The sequence below is a fragment of the Puma concolor genome, chromosome B2 (genome assembly GCF_028749965.1).
Source record: "Puma concolor isolate L17-30 chromosome B2, mPumCon1.1.hap2, whole genome shotgun sequence".
Taxonomy (NCBI): domain Eukaryota; kingdom Metazoa; phylum Chordata; class Mammalia; order Carnivora; family Felidae; genus Puma; species Puma concolor.
The window spans coordinates 131,768,645-131,791,408 of NC_141671.1; the positions used below are offsets into that span (position 1 = coordinate 131,768,645).

General features: G+C 38.7%; 1 protein-coding gene and 1 pseudogene across 16 annotated transcripts in view; both read right to left on the reverse strand.

The window, feature by feature from the left end:
• PLAGL1 (PLAG1 like zinc finger 1) overlaps positions 1–22,764 on the reverse strand; it is a 111,337-nt gene that overhangs the window by 48,891 nt on the left and 39,682 nt on the right. The window lies entirely within an intron of this gene.
• On the reverse strand, positions 1,831–21,090 carry LOC147581261 (serine/threonine-protein phosphatase PGAM5, mitochondrial pseudogene; annotated as a pseudogene).

Genomic DNA, 22,764 nt, shown 5'->3' on the forward strand with positions numbered 1-22,764 from the left:
AGCAAAATTGAGGGGAAGATGTTTTTAGTTTCACACTCCACTTGTTCAACTGCTGCCATATAGGAAAGCAATGCACTTTCATATATTAGCCTTATAGTCTGTAACCTTGCTATTACTGATTTATTAGTCCCAGGTTTTTTTATTTTATTTTTTTTGGATTTTCTATATAGATGATTGTACCATGTGTGAAAAAAGATAGTTTTTTTCTTCACAATCTGTATACCTTTTATTCCTTGTCTTATTGCATTAGCTAGGAATTCCAGTATTATACTGAAAAGGAATGATAAGAGACTATCTTGCCTGTTTTCGATCTTAATGGGAAAGCTTTTACTTTCTCACCATTAAGTATGATGTTAGCTGCAGGCTTTTGCAGATATTCTTTATCAAGTTGAGGAAGTTCCCCACTATTCCTAATTTGCTGGAAGTGTGTGTGTGTGTGTGTTGATCATAATGGGTATTGGATATTGTCAAATGCTTTTTCTGCATCTACTGATAAATCATCTGCTTTTTCTTCTTTAGCTTGTTCATGTGATGGATTACATTAATTGATTTTCTCAAATGTTGAACCAATTTTGCATACTTGGGATAATCCCCTTTTAGTCATGGTATATGACTTTTTAAGGATTGTTGGTTTGGGGCACTTGGGTTTAATGTCCGACTCTTGATTTTGGCTCAGGTCATGATCCTAGGGTTGTGGGATCGAGCCCTGCTTTGAGCTCCACACTGGGCATGGAGTCTACTTCAGACTTCTCTCTTTCTCTCTCTCTCTGTCTCTCCTTCTGCCCCTTTCCCCTGCTCATGCTCTTTCTCTAAAATTAAAAAAAAAAAAAAAAAAAAGGATTGTTGGATTTGATTTGCTAAGGATTTCTGAATCTATGTTCACGAGAGATACTGATCTGTAGTTTTTGTGTAATGTCTTTGTCTGGTTTTGATATTAGAGTAATGCTGGCCTCACAGAATAAATTAGTAAATATTCCCTCTGCTTCTATCCTCTGAATGTGATTGTAGAGAATGGCATAATTTCTCCCTTAAATGTTTGGCAGAACTCACCAGTAAATCCATCTTGGCATGGTGCTGTTTTGAAATGCAATTATTTTATTTCTTTAATAGTATAGGCGTGGGCATTGAGTTCAAAGTATTCCTTTATTATTAAATGTCCAAAGGATGTGAAGTGCTACCTCTTTTTTGTGATATTAAGAATTTGTATCCTCCTCCTCCTTTTCTCAGCCTCACTAAAGGCTTATCAATTTTATAGATCTTTCAAAGAACTAGATTTTGGTTTCATTACTTTTCTCTGATATATATCTTCTTTTCAATTTCACTGATTTCTGCTTTTTAAAGTTAAAAAAATTTTTTTTAATTTATTTGTGAGAGAGAGAGAGAGAGAGAGCACAAGTGGGAGAGGGGCAGAGAGAGAGAGGGAGACAAAGAATCCAGAGCAGGCTCCAGGCTCTGAGCTGTCAGCACAGAGCCTGATGCAGGGTTCAAACTCATGAACCGTGAGATCATAACCTGAGCCGAAGTTGGACGCTTAACCTACTAAGCCACCCAGGCGCCCCTCTGTTTTTTAATGATTTTTTAAAGTAATTTCTAGGGGCGCCTGGGTGGCGCAGTCGGTTAAGTGTCCGACTTCAGCCAGGTCACGATCTCGCGGTCCGTGAGTTCGAGCCCCGCGTCGGGCTCTGGGCTGATGGCTCAGAGCCTGGAGCCTGTTTCCGATTCTGTGTCTCCCTCTCTCTCTGCCCCTCACCCGTTCATGCTCTGTCTCTCTCTGTCCCACAAAATAAATAAATGTTGAAAAAAAAAATTAAAAAATAAAAAATAAAAAAAAAAGTAATTTCTATACCCAACATGGGACTCGAACCCATAACCCCAAGATCAAGACTTGCATGCTCCACAGACCAAGCCAGCTAGGCACCCTTTTTCCTGCTCTAATTCTCATTACTGCTTTACTTTTGTTTACTTCAGATTTAGTTTGCTCTTTTTTTCTGGTTTCCAAACATGGAAATTTAGATTATTGAGGTCAGGACTTTCTTCTTTTCTATATATGCATTCAGTACTATATATTTTCCTTTAAGCAACACTGTCTCTGCATCTGACATTTTGATGTCATGTTTTCATTTAGCTCAAAGTATTTTAAATTTTCTACGGATATACTTTTTTGACCTATTATTTATAAATTGTGTTGCATAAGGCAAACCATAAGAGACTCTTAAATACAGGGAAAAAACTGAGGGTTGATGGGGGGTGGGGGAGAGGAGAAGGTGGGTGATGGACACTGAGCAGGGCACTTGTTGGGATAAGCACTGGCTGTTGTATGGAAGCCAAATTGACAATTATATACAAAAAAAAAAAAAAAAAAGAAAGAAAAGAAACCACTAAAAAAAATTAAATTGTGTTGTATAACCTCTAATTTGAAATTTCCTACTTGTCTTTATGTTATTGATTTCTAAGTTAAATTCCATGGTGACTTGAGAGCAAACAATGTATGATCTGTATTCTTTAAAATTTGTTGTGTTTTATGGTCCAGAATGTGGTCTTAGTGAATGTTCTATGTGAGCTTGAGAAGAATATATACTCTATTGTTGTGGATAAAGTGATCTAAAGATGTCAATTACATCTAGTTGACTGATGGGATATTATGTTCAACTATGTCTTTATTGATTTTCTGCCTAATGGAGCTAGCTATCTATTTATTATAGAAAGTATATAACATTTTCTTTTTTCTTTTTTTTTAGAGTATATTATAATATTTTCTAACCAGGAACCTGAGTGCTTACCATAGCATGATCTAGGCATTTTAACCATTTTCTCATTTAATCCTCCTAACAACCCTATGAGGGATGTACCATATTATCCCTTTGGGGCCCATAGGAAAACTCAGGCACCAAAAGTTTTAGTAATTTGCCCAAGGTCACACAATTAGCAAACAGCTGATCTGGACACCCGAGTCCAGACTTTTAGCATCTAGGCTACAGGGTCCCTCAAAGAAACCTAGGATGATCAAATCAAGGCATTTTGTGTTACCATTAATTTCTATGATGAACAATGAAAATTTTCCTAGTAAGTCTTGGCAACAGTAATTACTCCTAAGCACTAATGTCCCTTTTACTCACTGTTGCTAAACACGCTTACATTGGCAGACACAGTATAAGCACAATATTTGTATGGTTTTTCATTCTAAAACATTCCACAAAATTGAGTGAAATATTACATCTATTTTGCTTGCATGTCACCAGAGCAATAACATTTATATTCATATTCACTGTTTTTCTAAAATTGTTAAATTCTTAATGGATAGAGACTATACCTGTACAAGTAGGTTTGTAAATAGCTATACACAAACATCCAAGAAAAGCCTTTGATGAGCACAATCATAAGCACAAAGACAACGTCAGGTTAGCTCTACTCCACCAGAGTTTCTGGTTTCTAGAAACCTGGACTCTGACATGGAAAGGGAGTCAAGACCTTCACTGGAAGGTAGGACCCTGCATCAGAGAATACAGTGGGCACTTTCCTTTAAACTTCATTTACCAGCTAGAAATATGATGTAACTTATTAACCTAAAGTTTTAAGAATTCTAGGATGCAAAAAACTAACCATGCCATTCTTAGCTCAGGTAACAAAGTACCATGGACTTGATGGCTTAAACAGTAAATATTTATTTCTCTCAGTTCTGGAGGCTGGAAGTCCTAGACCATGGTGCCGCATGGATGGGCTCTGGTGAAAATCCTCTTCATAGACTACCAACTGCTCACTGTATTCTCAGATGGTGGAAAAAAGAGCAAACTAGCTAGCTCTTTGGTCTCTTCTTATAAGGGCACTGATTTCATTCGTGAAGGCTCTGCCTTCATCGTCTAATTACCTCCCCAAAGCCCCACCTTTAAATATCACATTGGGGTTAAGATTTCAACATATGAATTTTGGGGGACATAAACACTCAATCCGTTGCAAGGACCTTATATGGAGATGAAGATAATACAGTCATCTCGTAAAAACCTCTTGCAGAATCTCACATCTAGGGGAAAAAATAGGGATAGACTACTTAAAACCTATGCAATTCTGTAATCAAATGGTATCTTGCTGCTAATCTGGACAGCCCAGGTAGGCATCAGTGTGACTGGAGAGGGCCTCAGGGGATACTAAAAATGCACAGAAACAATAGAGTGGAAAAGCTACTGCAGTAGAGATGGAGATGGAGGGTTCTCACAAACAAGGAGAGTGACTTCACTCACTCTGTCAACTCCAGAGTTCTAAAGCCCGGCTACAACTCCAGAACTCTTCCCTGCCCGCTATCTTCCAGTTGGTGTTTTCACTCCCGACACTTGCACATACACATATGTCTCTGCTAACACCCCCACTTCATGCTCCACTGAGGGAAGAAAAAAAAAAAGCTACTGGATACAGCATTTCATCTTTTCAATGCTAACGCTACAAACTTCCCTTCTAGCACCACAGCAATCTCACTTCTCCATTCAAAACTTCCTTCGCATTGTCATTTTCTCCCTTTCTACTAGAGATACTGCTCCCCAAGATACAACCATGATCTGGTATTTCTCAACCTATAATAAACAAAACTTTCATTAACCTTGCACTGCCCTCCAGCTCCCACTATATTCCCAGACTATCTTTCTCAAATTTCTGAAAAAGATTTAAAAAGTAGATAATCCCCATTTCCTCACCTATTCACTTTCCAACCCATTCCCCTGGCTCTGATCTCCACCACTGTATCAAAAGATCCTTATCAAGGTCATCAAAGCAATTCTTATTATCCTCATTTTAAAAATCAGGGCACTGAAGCTCAAGAGAGATTACTAGGTTGAGATAGTAAAGACATATCTTCCCTTAGAGATAAGCAAGAGCCCAGAGCTGCCCCAAAGCTCTCTTTTCATGATATTAGACTAAGGACTTCATCTTCCAGGGACCCCACCTCCTTCTTCTGTTAGGTCATCTTCCCTGCATTAAATCTCAGACTTAGGCTCCAACATACCTCATTGTTTTAAATCATTTTTCATTGAGAAAGAATTTTGCTTGATCTATGAATATTTTCTGTAGATCACTTGGTATATATTATTTTATTTTATTGAAAATAGGTAGTTCTATTCCCTTTGTACAAATAAGAAAACATTGAAACAGAAACCTTTCTCAATATCAGACACCTGAAAAGTATCAGAGCCAGCATTTGACCTCATCACCTAGATTTTGCACCCCAGGCTGCCTGGCCTTCATGATGGTTAGATCTCACAGCTTCCCAGTCGTTCCTATTACATGGTAACAAGGTAAGAGCATCACTCAGAAGTGTGCCATACCCCGATATTTCCATCAAGTCAGACACCGTGGGGTTGAGGCAAATTTGCTATGAGCAAACATGTAAGAAACTGATTTATATATCATAATTGGACTTTATAATAGAATCACAGTTGTTAACACAGGATACTCAACTTTGGTGACTACAGCATCTTCCCTCCATAGCTCTATCTAAGAAGCGAATTCAGTAAGCGTGAGGTAGGATACAGATTTGCATGCTCACCCATATCCTATTCTTTTTCTAAGCACATAGACATTACACTTGCTCAGTATTGCCCTTAAAGTTGGACATGAGGGGTTCCCAGTAAACCCTTCCCTCGAGAGCAAGAAGGCCAAGGGTCTAAGGGGACATATCCACTCAGGCCCAGACTCCCCCTCCTAGACCATGCCGTAGGTTCCTGGAACAAAGGGATTTCTTGTCCAAAGAACTCCAACCCTGCTAGCAGGGACTGTGAAAGCCTCTTTCCCAGACCTGTGTTTATGAGGATAGATTGTGCCACTGTGTATTCAGCCCTAGGCTCCAAGAAGTGGCCAATGGGTAGCTATCTGCAAGGGTGTGGACATAGGTTCGACGTGTGCCCTCCATCATGCAGAATTGGGCCTGAAACATGAAGAGAAGGGAAAATGGGCCAGCATTCCTATGCTGCCATGTTCTCGAGGTGAAGAAACCTCAAGGCTCCAAAAATTCCACATTCAAATCTAGTTTTCCAGGTCACAGAAGATAAATGTGCCCAAGAATGATATACTATATGTTTTACAGTTAATTATTAGCTTAACTTATAACTTTTAACTATTCAGATATATGATACAATTCCTTCTAATATTTCTGCTTTAACTTCTCTACCTCCTTATAGTTAGGCACAGCCACGTAAATATTTCTAGACCGTGAATTAAACAGTTAGTTACTGGTACAAGACCATTTAATATTCTCTTTTCCTCCATGACAATCAAGAAGGTCAGGTGTTCCATAAAGCATACAAGATGGAGGTGCACCCACAGTCCTTAGCCTGAGTGTATAGGGCAGAGTCTCCCAGAAATCCACAATGGATTTTTAACAGGAGAAGAAATCATCTGTTCTTCACTAAAGCCACTGAGGTTTGGGGACAGCTTGTCAGCACAGTGTAAGTTTAACCCATCCTAACTAGAAATTGGTACCAGAAGTAGGATGCTTCTCTAGCAAAAACTTAAAATATATTTAGTGGTCAGGAAGCAGTGAGGAAATTAATCTTAAGGGCTGGAAAGACAAGTATTATATTTATACAATGACAAAGTATTTTACAACACCCCTAGTATAAATTATAATACTAGTATTTTATAATACTCCTATTATAAATTATAATACTCCCAGTACCTCACAAGACATATTACCTAATAAACTTGCAGCTCTAAAAGAGAGAAGAAAACAGAACACTTGAAGTGTGAATTCATTATTTTTGGCTGCATATGGCAAGTATTCAAGGGATAAGCTGAGAAAAGGACTATCCAGTTTTCAATAATAAGTGAAAAGTAAGAGAGATTCCAGACATTTTCAATTTGCAATGTTATATGGACTAACTACTTCCCATACTAACAGAGACATTGAATGAAGGTCATAGGCTCAGGAAAACATTAAAAAAAAAAAAATTAAACTGCCTCAGGGAAAGGACAGATTAACATGTTCATTAAATCATTTTAGTTGGATAAGACGAGGAAAAAGATCAGATTAAGGGTATGGTTTTCCCATAGAAGTCAGTCAGTCCTCAAATAACTTTCTTTTGGTCTAGAAAGAACTATACAGGTGAGAAATCAAATCAATGCAGCAGAGCTGAGAACCAGGTACCACAACAAAAGAAAAAAAAAAAAAACACACAGATGTAATTACCAGCATATAGAACAAACAAACAGAAATCTTTTAGATTTTGGAGAGAATTGTGCTGCCAAAGAGAACCAGTCTATCAGCTAAAGTCTGAAAATGACCCTTTGGCTCCTTCTATATGGAAGCAGTGGGAAGAAAGGGTTGCTCAGTTCCAAGCAGAGCAAATCCTCCACTCTCCATTTCATACGGAGCCAAGGAAGAGAAAAGGAAGAACTACTCAGAGGAAAACACCAGAGCCTCATGAAAACAATGAACAAGAAGATAAAATCAGGCCAGCAAATTTTGTTCCTCCAGGGTGTCCCAATATCCATCATGAGGGATTTCAGAATTGCTATGGACCAGTAATTCCAGTGTGCCTATGTTACCTTTTTCTAGATGGGATAGTCTACTACATTTAACTGCCCCATCCTACCCTTATATGTATCAGGTATATATACAAGTGAGGTGTGTGCGCACATGCACACACACACATACACGCACGCACGCACAGAGGGAAGGCCATGTGAGGACACAGCAAGAAGGCAGCCATCTGCAAGGCAGGAAGTGAGGCCTCCGCGGAAACTGAATTTGCTGGCACCTTGATCTTGGACTTCTAGTTTCCAGAACTGTGAGAAAACACCCTTGTGTTGTTTAAGCCACCCAGTATGGCGTTCTGCTATAGCAGTCCAAACTGCAGATACATGTTTGGTACTGTGAAATGGAATGTTGCTGTAACAAATGCCTAAAAATGTGGAAGCAGCTTTGGAACTGAGTAGAGGCTGGATGAGTTTTGAGGTGCATTCTAGAAAAAGCCAAGACTGCCTTGAAGAAATAGGAAGTCAAAGGTGACTGGTGAGAACTCAGATGTAAATGAGAATGTGCTATTGGAAATAGGGAAAAGATGATCCTGCCTATAGACTGGTAAAGAACCAGCTGTTCTAGGGTTCAGTGGAAGGAAGAGCTTGTAAGTCACGGATGTTTAGCTAAAGAGATTTTTCTTTTAAGTTTATTTGAAAGAGAGAGCAAGTGAGTGCGAGAGGGGTAGAGAGAGGGGGAGAGAGACAACCCCAAGCACCCTCCACACTTATCAGTGTAGAGCCCAAACTCACGAATCCATGAGATCATAACCTGAGTAATTCAGGTGTCCCTTAGCTGAAGAGATATCTAATCGAAGTATAGAGTGTGGCCTGGGCTATCCTTATTGCTTTAGTAGAATGCAAGAAGAGAGATAAATTGAAGGAATCATTAAGTGAAAGAGAGAGAGAGAAAGAGAAAACTTGAAGATCTGGAAAAATTCTCAGCCTATCCATATTGCAAAAAATGAGAAAGTATGTCCAGGAGAAAACACCAAGGGTGTGGCTGGACAATAGCTCCATGAGGAGATTATCCTTGGAATTATTAGTCAGCCTGATAAACAGAAACCAGGAATAGAGATGGGATTAACCAACAGAGACACAGACAGTTTGGCCCAAACAGAATACAGTTAGGATGAAATAAAGGAAGGCTTTTGGACTTCCGAGATTGAACAGGACTAGACATTGAACTATTTGGCTGCAAACATGTTTTATTTCTCATGAAAAGGAAAGAACCCCAGGGCAGTTTAGACATCCTCACTTCTACTCCCACTACAGAGAGAAAGGCTGCTTCCTCCCTTCATTTCAGAGGGTGGTGCTCCCATCCCTGGTTTCGGTGGGTCAGGCTGCCCCCACCCAGTGCCTCAGGGGTGGAGCCACTGCCTAGGGCTACCAGGCCAGAGGGCAGATCTCGCAGCCAAAGAGGATTATTCTTAAGCCTTAAAATCAAATAGAGTTTGCCTGGCTAGATGTTAGTCTTCTTTGGGGTCCAACATTCCTGTGACCTTTCTGCTTTCTCCCTTTTGGAATGCGAATATCTATCCTATTTCCATCCCACCACTGTATTTCGGAACCACCTAACCAGTTTAGTTTCACAGGTTCACTGCTGGAGAGGGATTCTGCTTCAAGATGAATCATACCTTGAGTCTCATACATACCTAGTTTAGAGGATTTTTAAGTAGGCTCCACACCCAATGTGGGGCTCAAACTTACGACCCCAAGATCAAGAGTCACAGGCTCTACTGACTGAACCAGCCAGGTGCCCCATGATATTCAGGTAAGACTTTGGAATGTAGAATTCTGAGTTGATGCTGGGACGGGTTAAGACTCTTGGACCTGTTGAGATGGGATGAATGTATTTTGCATGCAAGAAGGACATCAATTTAAGGGGGCTAGAGAGCATAACGTTATAGGTTGAACTGTGTCCCTCCAAAATTCTTATGTTGAAGCCCTCATCTTCAACATGATTGTATTTGGTGACAGGGCCTTTAAAAAGGAAGTAACTAAGACTGAATACGAATGGGACTTGTGTCCTTACAAGAAGAGAAAGAGACATCAGAGACTACCCTCTCTCCACACATGACAGAGGAGAGGCTGTGTGATGACACAGCAAGGCAGCGGCAATCTATAAGCCAGGAAAAGAAGCCTTACCAGAAAACAAAATTGCTGGCACTTTGATCTTGGACTTCTAGACTCCAGAACTGTAAGTAAATCTGTTGTTTAATCCAACCCAGTCTGTACCATTTTGTTATGGCAGACTAGTCAAGCAGACTAACACATCTACCCTTCTTGGCTATTTCCAAGTATCTCTCCCAGGGAAGGACATGAAAAGGGAAGGACATTTAACACTGGGCTGGCCCAAACCATCAGAGACCTTTTGTTTCAAGGTCTAGAAATAATAAATCCTTTGAAATGAAAAATCTATACCAACTAACTGCACTAATGGCAGCCAAGAAGAAAATCAAAACAAATAAAACTGGAACCTAGACCTCAACGTTTTCTTTTCCAAAATGTAAAGTATAAGGGGACATTTAGAAGACCCACAGATGTTTCACTGGTCTCCCTCCCACCATAGTCCACACTATTATCAGACCTACTAAGCCATCTCTTTCTTTAGACTTTCCTGATTTAGGCTTTTATTCCCTTCCAGCTGTTTTGATGGCACCAATACCATATAAAGAAATACTGGGTGATTTGAGATGAACTTTAACAAGACACGGACATGTGTCTCACTAGAAAGCAGCTGATTCTATTACTACTCGGTACACTTCTTGTTAAGTAGTTCTGGGAGAGTTTTCTATCACAGGGCTGTGACATCTGCATGCTTATGAGGTTCCTATGAGGGGTAGGTAATCAAATAAAATGTTTATTAAACACACCCACAAAGTGCTCCAAACAGAAGTTACAGCACAGACTACAAATGTTTCCTGATATCCATTCCTCCCCTCTTCCTTTGTGATATAATCTCTGAATTTTAAAAGGACACAAGGGCACCCAGAATAAGGACATTTCCCAATGTTCCTTGAAGATAAGAGTTGTCATATTACTGACAAACAAGATGTAGGCATTTTAACTGTTACATGCAAATTCTGAAAATAGCATACTCTGAGAAGGAGCATACTCTTATTTTCCCCTCCTTCTTGGCTGGAATACTGACATGATAGAGCTTGGCTAGCCATCTTTAACCATGAGGCAGACAAAAAGAACAATGGTAAAAAACAGTTTAGAAATGGACCCACACAAGTGGATGGAAACTAGGTTTTCACCACTGCAATTCAATGAAGGAAATTCTTTTCAAAAAATGATTCTAGAGCACGTGGATTTCTATAATGAAAAACAAAAAGTAATCTAGATTCTTATCTCACATCATACAAAAACTATTGAGATAAATCACAGAATGGAACACAGATCTAAATGTGAAGGATAATTAGTATCTTCATGACTGTGGAGTAGGCAAAGATTTCTTAAACAGGACACAAAACACAGTATTCAAAAAAATTATAAACTGGATTTAAGAAATTCTGCTTGTCAAAAGACATCATTAAAAGAGAAAACAATAAAGTCACAGACTGAGAAGCTATGTGTAATACACATATTCAACAAAGGACTCTTATCCAGAATATAAGGAATTCCTACAAATCAATAAGATGACAAACAACCCAATAAAAATATGCAGAAGACATGAAAAAGTACTGCCTAAAAAAAGGAATCCAAATTATCTGAAACATTTGAAAGGGTGCTCGACATTATTAACAATGAGGGAATGGAAAAGAAAACGATGAGATACCACCTCACATCCACCAGAGGGCTTAAAATGAAAAGGAACAATATCAAGTCCTGCTGAAAATGTGGAACTGTTACAACTCTTAGATTTACTCACTCACCGATGGTTGACCTGGCAGAATTTATTGAAACTAAACACATGGCTACCCCATGACTTTAAAATCCTAGTTTTAGATATATTCCCAAACAAAACACTGCAAATGTCACTAAAAGATCGTGTATGACTATTCATGGCAGCTTTTTTTTCTCAGTAAAATTTTATTCTGTAGTTACTTCCAAAGTTGACAGAGAAATGGATCAAATGTCCCAATTAGTTGCACTGACTGTGCAGAAAATGTTCATGACCACTTCATAGAAATTATAGTTTCTCCTAAGTTAACAGAATATTTGCGATGGACACATCATGTCTAAATAGTTTAACCTGCAAGCATAGAGGATTAACAGCCAGAGGCAGACTGAGCTGTCGAGTATTTTATTGAAACAGGACCTGCATGGTACTATCACCATCCAGTCACCTCCCTCACCTGCCAAGGTGCTCGTGGGTGCAGGAAAAGGCCTAAGGCCCCAGTTGAGTCCAGATCCAACAGTATCAGAGGTACAGGACTCTGGACTGACAAACTGGTTATCAAAGCAAGAGCCCAGATGAAGAGAATCTTTAGTTGACAAATATTGAAGTGACAAAAAGGTTTTAAGAAATGAGAAGAATGTATGACAAGAAGTTCTGAATAGAAGCACTGGCAGCCCCTCTTCCTCAGAGCCCCTCGTGCCTGATGGGCGTTGCTGACAAGCCTCAAGGGGCTTACATGGCCAACTGTGGTCATGACCAAAGGCCCCCATGAGGACTGCCCGTGGTCCCCACAGACAGCGTTGGTGAGGCCTCCTCCTGGTAGACAATGCAGAAAATCCCGAGATAGCAATCAGGATACTCTGCTCAGAACGACTCCTTTTTCCATCCTGGGCCTGAAGTATGGACTGAAATGCCACATTTTAGATTCTTTAGGTGTTCATATTTTTCATTCTCCTCCTTGAGAAATGCAGTGTTAACTGTGCTGTGCAGCCTGTGGAGAGAAGACGGGAAGGAGCTGTGCTTTTGGTGGCACCCGCTGGATCCAGGCTGGGGGTGAAGAAGAGCAGGTCCTGTAGGCAGCCCTCAGGAGCAGGAGATCTCATCCAGAGGCATGAACCCCGTGTCCCCGAGGGTCCTGAGTAGCACTGGCCATCACGCAGGACTACCAGGTGGGCGATGCTGCCATTGCTGAGAAAGAGGTGGAGCCAGCCTTCTGGAGGGAACTACCCTGCCCAATACCATGTAGCAGACGATGTTGGCACGGCAGATGAAGATCTCCTAACTGTCCTCCTGCTGCTTGGCATCTGCCCAGTGGTTGTAGTTCTGGAAGGCGGTCTTGATCCGGGCTCTATCTTTGTAATACACTGTGTTCCAGTGGAACACAGGCAGGTCGGGCTTGATGGGCAGACCCTTAGTAGGTCTGTGCTGACCTTGCAGATGCCTGGCAGATATTTGCTTACCATATTGGTGGTTTCTTTTGCATGGGTCATGGGCAAATAGACAATTTTATTAAACTTCAACCCCAAGCTTGCAAGTTGGAGCCCAGTTAGTTCAGCTTGTTCATGACCCAGGGACGTTAATGTGCGGTCTTTTCCAGGGAGGCATTCACATGGTTGTGGGAATGCCTGATGAGGAAGATGGGTCACATGGCCTTGGCTTTGTGGTGGTCCAGCCCAGATGACCATTCTCCAGATTCTAGGTTCTTCTTCCGTAGGTTGTCTCCTGTCCCAGCTGGGGTCACAAATGCCCAGCCAATGGCATGTGGCCCCCGCAACCATGCCCACACCTTGAGCAGGTACGTCTCCATGTCCCTACCCACACGGGGCTTCCCCAACATCATGGTCGAAAACAGCATGGCTGCTGAGACCCTTACCATGGCACCTGTTGGCATGCCACGCCCACTCGACCTGTACTGGCCCTGTGCTCATAGCAGTTTTATTTGTAGTAGCCAAAATTAGAAGATAACTCAAACATCTATTAACAGAATGAATATACTATGGTATGTTGATACAATGGAATGTTTTAGAAAAATATGAGAAAAAATATACACACATGCATTAATATGGATGAATTTCAAAAAATAGGCTATTATGAAAGAAGTCAGACAAAGGAATGCATATTATCTGGCTACCCTTACAGTCCAACAATAGACAAAACTAATCTGTAGAAATGGAAATCAGTACCTCTAGGGGAGGTACTAGGTGGGAGGAGCATGGAAATTTTCTCTTTCTGGATGGATGTAATATGGTCTTTGTTGATCTAGTGGCTATACAGGTATACATACAGAAAATTCACCAAGCTGTATATTTAAGATGGACATGCTTTCTATGCTTTACCCCTATGTATTTAATACCTCAGTACAAAGAGAAAAAGTACTTCATAAAAGATAACCAGACTATTTTTACCTTATCAGTTGCCTAGTAAATGTTATTAGGCAAATGCAAAACTATCTACTTAAAAACAAAGACCAAGCAAATTGTGCTTAGGTCTCTGTTTCACTGACCCCCAAAAAAGTCAAAATCAACCTTATCCATTAGTATCAATAAAAACTTAGAAGAAAAATCTGAAGAAAGTAGGAGTGTATCAGGTAGTCCATAGCAGCTACCTTAGTTACTGAAGTGAAGACTCTACGTAGCATATTGGCAATCTATGTGAAGCAATTTTAGTAGTGTTTTTCCATAAATACACCTATTTAATAATTTTAACTATTTTTAGTACCAAGGTAGTATGTCATAAAAGAAATAGCAACAGCTTTTGAATCAGACAAACCAGTTTTGCCACTTACTAACTATACAGCATTGGGCAAGTTTCTTAATCTCTTTGATACTGAGTTTCTTCACAATTTAAAACAGAGACAATAATACTTACTTTGCAAAATTGTAGCACAATTATAGTAGGTATTTAAGAGTGGTAGCTATTTAGCAATAGCTCTTTGTATGCAAAGTATCATGGTAGGTACTGGAACTCTATCTCTAAGAACCCGACCAACTGGAAATGACATTTAGATATAAAGATTGGTGATGAAAGGTAAGAATTTAACAAGGGCTATAGATTACAAATTACAGGGTTCCTATCCAGCTAGGAGGATTGTGGAGTGAGCATCCTCTCAACAGAGCCTGGAAAATTTTTGGAAAATCCACTTAAAGCAGAGGAAATGGCATGAATAAAAAAAGCATAGCCTCAAAAACAATACAGTGACTTCAGGTTCTAATTAGTTGACTAACTAATGACTAACTGTGCCACTGGACTAAATCTAAGGAGAAAGACTACAAGGCTAGGAAAGCAAGCTGGGACTAGACAGAAAAGGACCAGTCAGGCTAAGAAGTCAAGGACCTGTTTTCTCAAGTCCTGGAATGTCACAGAAAGGTTCTTTTCAGGAACCAACCCCAGTGGTCACTGTACAGGAAAGGAAGGGAAGGAAAATCTCAATACAGGGAAAAATAGCATAGAATGATAAGGGCCTAACTCAAGATGCTGACAGGAAAGGGGCGGGGGGGGGAACCAGGAAAAATATTAAGAGTTCAATTTTATGAACATTAAAAAAACGAACATTGAGTTTCCCTGAATATTCAAGTAGGCTTGCCTTCAACTTTTAAATGACTGACTGGCTTATAAGAGCAAAGAAGTATCCAAAAGCAGCAAAACGTATTTCCAGGCACATAGAAAGTGCCCATACATACTGCTAGCAAATGAATCATTTAAAAAATTTCAAATATTGAAACCTCTACAATAATACAGTGTTCATGGTGAAACATGCAAAAGGGCTATAATTTTTTCCTTCCTGTTGAGTGACCATTCTTTTACAATACATGCCAAGTTTCGAATTTGCTCAGTTCAATATTTTAAAAGACTCATTTGCAAGAGCTATCTCTGTCTCTACAGAAGACTCTGATATAAATCACTCTAGAAAGTTGGGAATATTGCCACTTCAGTTGCTAAGCTCTTGTGTAATTTTTTTTTAAGGACTCTATCATTCATTGTCTTTTGCCATAGCAAAAAAAAAAAAAAAAAAGCCACTATGAGTCATGAATATTACACGAAAAAAATTTAAAAAGTTAATCCAGATCACATAAATATATGTAAGATTTACCCAACAGTACATGACAATTTAATAATTTATACAATTGTTAAAACAATTAAAATGAGAATAACCTACCACATTAAGGAACAAAGAAATGGGTGCTTCCTAGGGGCTAAGCATAACTGTTAGCCCTTTCTATGTATTAGCTCTCTTAATCCTCTCCACAACCTTCTATGGTAGACACTTGTTATCCACACCGTATAGTGAGAAAATCCAAATATAGAGAAGTAACTGTCAAAGATTACACTATATAAAAAGGGAGAGGCAGAACTAGGAATTGAACCCAGGCAGTCTAGCTCCAGAGTCAGAAAATGCCAGTTAATAAGTGTAGAAAGAACGAAAGAAATGGAGGGGCCCCTGGGTGGCTCAGTTTGGTTGAGCATCTGACTCTTGATTTTGGTGGAGGTCATAATCTATCATTTGTAAGATCGAGCCCCGCATTGGGCTCTGTGCTGACAGTGTGGGGCCTACTTGGGGTTTTCTCTCTCCCTCTGCCCCTCCCCTGCTTGTGTGTGTGCTTGCTCTCTCTCAAAACAAACATTTAAAAAGAAAGAAGGAAGGAAATGGAAAATCATCATTAGAATACCACAATAATAACTGCTGCAGGCAAGATCAGTTGAATGCTAAAATTAGTGGGCTACACTTTGAGAAATAGCACATTTGCACAACTTCAAAACATTTATTAATTACCATGGTAGTTTTAACATATCCACAAATCATTTGATACTTTTCCCTCTCATCCCTTTGAGTGCAGACTTCCTTAAACAAAATAAAGTATAAGAAGTGAAAAGTAGTAATGTGTTACAATGGAGAAACCTGGCAAACACTGCCTAAACTATGTGATTAACATGATGATGTGGAGATCCCGTGCCCCCAGATATGATGCAAAAAAGAGCACAACATTCCTCTGGTATTCTTTCCCCAAAGTCCATAACCTCAGTCCAATTGTGAGACTACACTGGACAAACCCAAAATGAGGGACACTGTATAAAATACAAAAGTGGCAATGTCTGAAAGACTAAAATGTTTTCACAGATTGGAGCAGACTAGAAAGACTTGATAACTAAATGCCATGTGGTATATGGATCAGATCATGGAACAGAAAAAGGACACTGGTGGAAAAACTGGGGAAATCTGAATAAAATATGTCATTCAGTTAATAGTATTGCACCAATGTCAATTTCTTAACTTTGGTAAATGTATCATGGTTATGTAAGATGTTAACATTAGAGGAAGCTAGGTGAAGGGTATACAGGAACACTCTATACTGTCTTTGCAAATATTCTATAAATCTAAAAGCATTTTATAAATAAAAGATTTAAAAGTTCAATACCCATTTGTGAAAACAAATGTCAGTAAACCAGGAATAAAAGAAAGTTTCCTCAATCTGGTAAAAGGCATCTATAAAAAAAAAAGTATACTAAATATCTTTTAAAATTTTGAGACAGCATGTGTGTGCACATGTGCAAGAGAGAGGGGGCAGAGAGCAGGTGAGGGGTGGTGAGGGGCAAAGAGGGTGGGGGAGAGAGAGGGGAGGGGAGAGAATCCCAAACAGACTCTGCATCTTCAGTGTTGTGGAGCCTGATGCAGGGCTCGAACTCACAAACTGCAAGACCATGACCTGAGCCAAAATCAAGAGTCAACGTTTCACCAACTGAGCCACCCAGGCACCCCTTTAGTGTCATAACCTTAATAGTGAAGAATTGAGGTATCCTCCTTTAAGATCAGGGGAAAGCAAGGGTACTTTTGTTGTTGTTATTGTTGTTGTTTTTTGAGAGAGAGAGAGAGCGAGAGTGAGCATGAGTGGGGCAGGGACAGAGGGAAAGAGAGAATCTTAAGCTCCATGCTGGGCATGGAGGCTGACTCAGGGCTCCGTCTTATTATGACTGTGAGATCATGACCTGAGCCAAAATCAAGAGTCAGATGCTTAATCAACTGAACCACTCAGGAGCCCCAAGGCTGTCTATTTTAACACTTTTGTTAAATACTATTCTGCTATTCCCAGCCAGTGCAATAAGGCAACAAAAATAAAAAAGTAATAGAGATTAGAAAGACAAAGTTAGAGGAGCCTGGGTGGCTCAGTTGGTTAAGCATCCAACTCTTAGTTTTGGCTCAGGTCATGGTCTCACAGTTTATGAATTCAAGCCCCAAGTCAGGCTTTGCACTGGCACTGTGGATGGAGCCTCTTTGGGATTCTCTCTCTCCCTCTCTCTCTGCCCCTGCCCTGCTTGCATGCTCTCTCTCTCTCTCAAAATAAATTAAAAAAAAAAAAAAAAAAAAAAAAAAAAGAAGGCAAAGTGAAACTTTTTCTTTTTTTGCAGATGACATGATTGTGCATTTAGGAAATCTCCAACAACCTAGAAACTACCAGAACTGAAAAGTGCATTTAGTGAAATTATAGAATACAAGCTCAAAATACAAAAATCAACTGTATTTCTAGATACTAGCAAGAGGACTGGAAACAGAATTGAAAAAAGAGACCATTTACAACAGCATCCAAAAAAACCTCAAACGCCTAGAAATTAAGTTTAATAATATATAAGTCCCTTACACTAAAAAAACAAGACAATGCTAAGAGTACCTGAAAAACTTATTCAATAGAGAGATATACCATGTTCATATATTGGAAGATTCCCTTAAGATGTCATTCTTCTAAAATTATTCTGTAGAGGCAATGCAATCCCAGTCAAAAGTCTGGTAGCCTTTTTTTTTTTTTTTAAATAGATGTTGACAAGCTGATTCCAAAATTTATAGAGAAATGAATAACACTTAAATATCCAAAAAATCCTTAAAAAGAAAAAAAATTGTGGAGGGTTTACACTACTTTATGTCAAGACTTACTATAAACTACAATAATTAAGAAAGTATGATACTGACAGAAGAACTGATATAGTCCAAATAGAACAGAACAGAGTTCAAAAACACATCCAAATGTATGATCATTCATTTTTTTTATTTTTGAATTTAATTAGTTAATTTACTTTTGGGGAGAGAGAACAGAAGCAGGGGAGGGGGCAGAGGGAGAGGGAAATAGAGAATCTTAAGCAAGCTCCACACTCCATGCTGGGACCCTGAGATCATGACCAGAGCCAAAATCAAGAGTGGGACACTCAACTGATTGAACCACCCAGGCACCCCTATGATCATTCATTTACAACAAAGGGATGACTGCAAGTCAATGGAAAAAGAAAGGTATTTTGTTTTTTTGTTGAGAGAGAGAGAGAGAGAGAGAGAGAGACAGAGCATTAAGCAGGGGATGGTGGGGGGTAGGGGTGGGGGGAATCTTAAGCAGGCTCCATGCTCAGCATAGAGCCCAACACAAGCCAGGGCTCAATCCCACATCCCTGGGATCATGACCTGAGCTGAAATTGAGAGTTGGATGCTTAACCAACTGAGTCACTCAGGTGTCCCATGAGAGGGTTTTTCAATAAATGCGTAGAGCAATTGAATGTCCATATGGGAAACCTTGATATTCCTCACCTCATACCATACACAAAAATCAACTGGCGATAAATCAAAGACCCAACTGTGAGGACTGAACTATAGTTTCTGGAGGAAATCACAGGAAAATGTATTTAGGACCTTGAGGGTAGGCAAAAATGAGCATGGGTAAAAAAAAAAAAAAAAAAAAAAAAAAAATCTGTGGGAAGGGTACGAGAAACATCACTAGACTTCATAACAGTTAAGTCTGCTCATCCAAAGGCAACAATTAAAAGAATAAGTATGCAAACTTTAGACAGGTAGAAAATACTTGCAAACATATACCTGATAAAGATTTCTCATCCAGAATATATAAAGAACTAAAATCATGAACAAAAGATAACCCGCTAAAAAAAGTAGGCAAAAGATTTGAATAGCACTTCACAAAAGAAATCTCAATGGCTGATAAATATAAAAAGATAGTTCAACATTATTAATATTCATGGGAATGCAATCAACTTACCCTAAAACCATCAATTTAGCACTTTGGTATATATCCATAAAATAGGAATATATGTCTGCCAGCAGCAATTTCAAGAACATCTGCAGAAATGGGACTTAGAATGACCAAAAACTGAAAACAAATCAAATGGTCATCAACAAAAGAATAGATAAATGAACTGCAGTCCCACACGCATAATGCAATACTATGGAAGAGGGGTCACCAAACTTTTTCTGCAAAGGGCTAAACAGTAAATAGTTTAGTCTTCGTAAGTCATACGGTCTCTGTTTTAACTACTCAACCCTGATACATGGACATATTTATGTTCAACAAAATTTTATATACCAAAATATGTTGTTGGCCCACAGGTCATAGTTTACCACCCTTTGCTATAAAGCCAACAACAAAAAATTACCTATACATGCAACCTGGACAAATGTCAAAAATATCCTGTGAACAAAAGGAAACACACACAAACATTATAGGATTCCATTGATATGAAGTTCAAGAACACCTGAAAATAATTCATAGTGATAGAAGTCAGGACAGGAGTTGACTGACAGACAGGAGTGGCTCCACTGTGTGGAAGACACAGGAGGGAACTTTTACAGGGATGAAAATGTGTTCTATCTTTATCCGAGTGGTGATCATACAGGCATACACATATGTAAATTTTGTAAAGCCATACACTTTATTTTTGTGCTTTTACTATACATAAATTATAGCTCATTTTGGAGAAAACAAAACTGGACAAAAGTCAAAATAAAGACCTGAAGAAATTATCTAGAATTCAACATGAACAAGAAATATATAATATATATAAAAGATAGATTAAAAGAAATGGATAGACTGAGCAAGTCTAACCAAAGTGTAAGCAGAGTCTTGAAAGAAAGAATAGGAAAAAAAATGGAGGGAAAACTACACGGAAAGAAAAAAGAAGAAACTTTTGGGAACTGATGAAAGCCCAACCTTAGAGACAGGAAACAATCAATCCAGGATAAACGAAATGTCCACACCTAGATACACTGTCATAAAACTGTAGACCACAAGATAAAAGATAAGATCTTAAAGTAGGCAAAAAAAAAAAACCCAAAAACAAACAAAAAAACAAAAACAAAGATTAACAACAAATAAGTTATTAGAACTAATGGTAACATTGAAAGCAGAAGTCAATGAAATGATACGTCCAAAAGACTGAGAAAGAAACTGTCAACCTGGAACTGCATACCAGACAAATCCATCATTCAAAAGTGTAAAAGATATTTTCAGATAAAGTTCACTGTCAACATTCCTTTAATAAACAAGCTTCTGAAACATATTTGACAAAGAAAGATGTGAGATGCAAGAAGGAATGACAAAGGATGCATAAAAAGAAAAAAAATCACGATGTCGAATTTATAGAAGGAAAAAAAAACAAGGTGTTAACTAAAACTCCAGATGAGAACATGTAATTAACTGGTGTCAAAGCAACCTAGGTTTCTTGAATTATTTGCAAGTAGAATTAATAAACTTTAGATTAAGCTGTACATTAAAAAATTTTAAACTACTAAAAGAAATAAAACATTTTCATACTAGTTAAAAGGGAAGAAAACAGAGTATGAAAAAATCCAAAAGGTGGCAAAGAGAAAAAAAAACACAAAGAAAACAATAAAAACAACCATAAAACAGAATGTTAGCTTTAATCCTAAATATATCATTAATTATACTTTATCTAATTGGACGGAGAGCTCCATTAAAAGACAAAGATTGGGGGCGCCTGGGTGGCGCAGTCGGTTAAGCGTCCGACTTCAGCCAGGTCACGATCTCGCGGTCTGTGAGTTCGAGCCCCGCGTCGGGCTCTGGGCTGATGGCTCAGAGCCTGGAGCCTGTTTCTGATTCTGTGTCTCCCTCTCTCTCTGCCCCTCGCCTGTTCATGCTCTGTCTCTCTCTGTCCCAGGAGTGAATAAACGTTGAAAAAAAAAAAATTAAAAAAAAAAAAAAGACAAAGATTGTCAGAGCACAACAGGGAAAAAAAATCAGATTTCATCTGTGCTAAAGAGATCTTCTAAACAAATGTTAACTGAAAAGGTGTAACTAGAGTATTCTAAAAATTGATTTTAATGTAATAGGCATTTGGTGGGGAGGCATAGGGCATCACTGTAGAATGACAAAAGGTCCAATCCACAGATTTCAAAATACAGCAATTCCAAACTCGTATATACTGTACTTTCAACTTTTACAAAGTGACAGAATTACAAGAAGAAATGAGAAAATTCATTATTTTACTGTGATCTTTTTATTACACCTATCTCAGTCGTTGATAGATCAAACAAACCAAAAAACTAGTAAGGTTAAAATGATTTGAACATCACAATTCTTGTGCTTGATCTAAGACACATGCGTGTGTGTGCGCGCACGTGTATTTATGTTTTTATACCTACCTTGCCCCAAAAGTCTGAGTACATATTCTTCTCAATCATTCAAGGCGCAGTTGAAAAACTAACCATGAGGCCACAAAGCAATTCTCAAATTTCAAAGAATGGGTAACATAGAGCCCTCATTTGCTGACTACAGTGCAAGTTAGATATCAATAACAAAAGGATAACTCACAAAACCTTCCACATTTAGAACTAGAGCATACTTCTAAAAAACTCATGGGGAAGGGAAAAAAAATCCTAATGAAAAAATTTTTAATTCTTAGAATTGAAAAAATAGACTACGTAGAAAGCAACAGTAAATAAAAAAATGTGTAGTATTCGTGGAGACAAATCCATGACCAGAGTGAAGAGCCCAGAAATGAGTCCAAGCATATCTGGGAAGATGTGTATGATAGAGCTCGTACTGGTGTGGGGTTCACTGCCACTCCACACAGAAAAAAGAGAATGAATTCGTCCTGATCTCACAACATAAATTTAAAAAATACATATCTATACAGCTGCAAGGCAGGTAAGTTAAAGAACTAATTGTGTAAAAGAACAGAAACTTTAAAACTTAGAAAAAACTTCTAAGTACATTTCCCTAATGGAGGAGAATATCTTAAGACACGAAAACACAAAGAAAAGATGGTCTGTGGTTTACATAACCAACAAAGGATTTGCACCTTGAACAAGGTTTTCCGACAGAAATTGCTGCAATGATGGAAGTGTTTTGTTATATAATATAATACAGTATAATATAAAATAATACAGTAAAATATAATAGCCACTAGTCATATGTAACTATTGAGCACTTGGAATGTGGCCTAAAGTGACGGAGGAATTGAAACTGTTGAAGTGCACAGGACAGCATGTTAACATTTAAAAATCCTCGATGAGGGTCTGTGAAGGTCCATTAGGTTTTTTATATACTTTTTAGTATTTAAATTTTTCATAAAAGAACTTGATTTTAGCTTATGTTACTGTATAAAATATAATTTCAATTTTATAAAAAAATACCTAA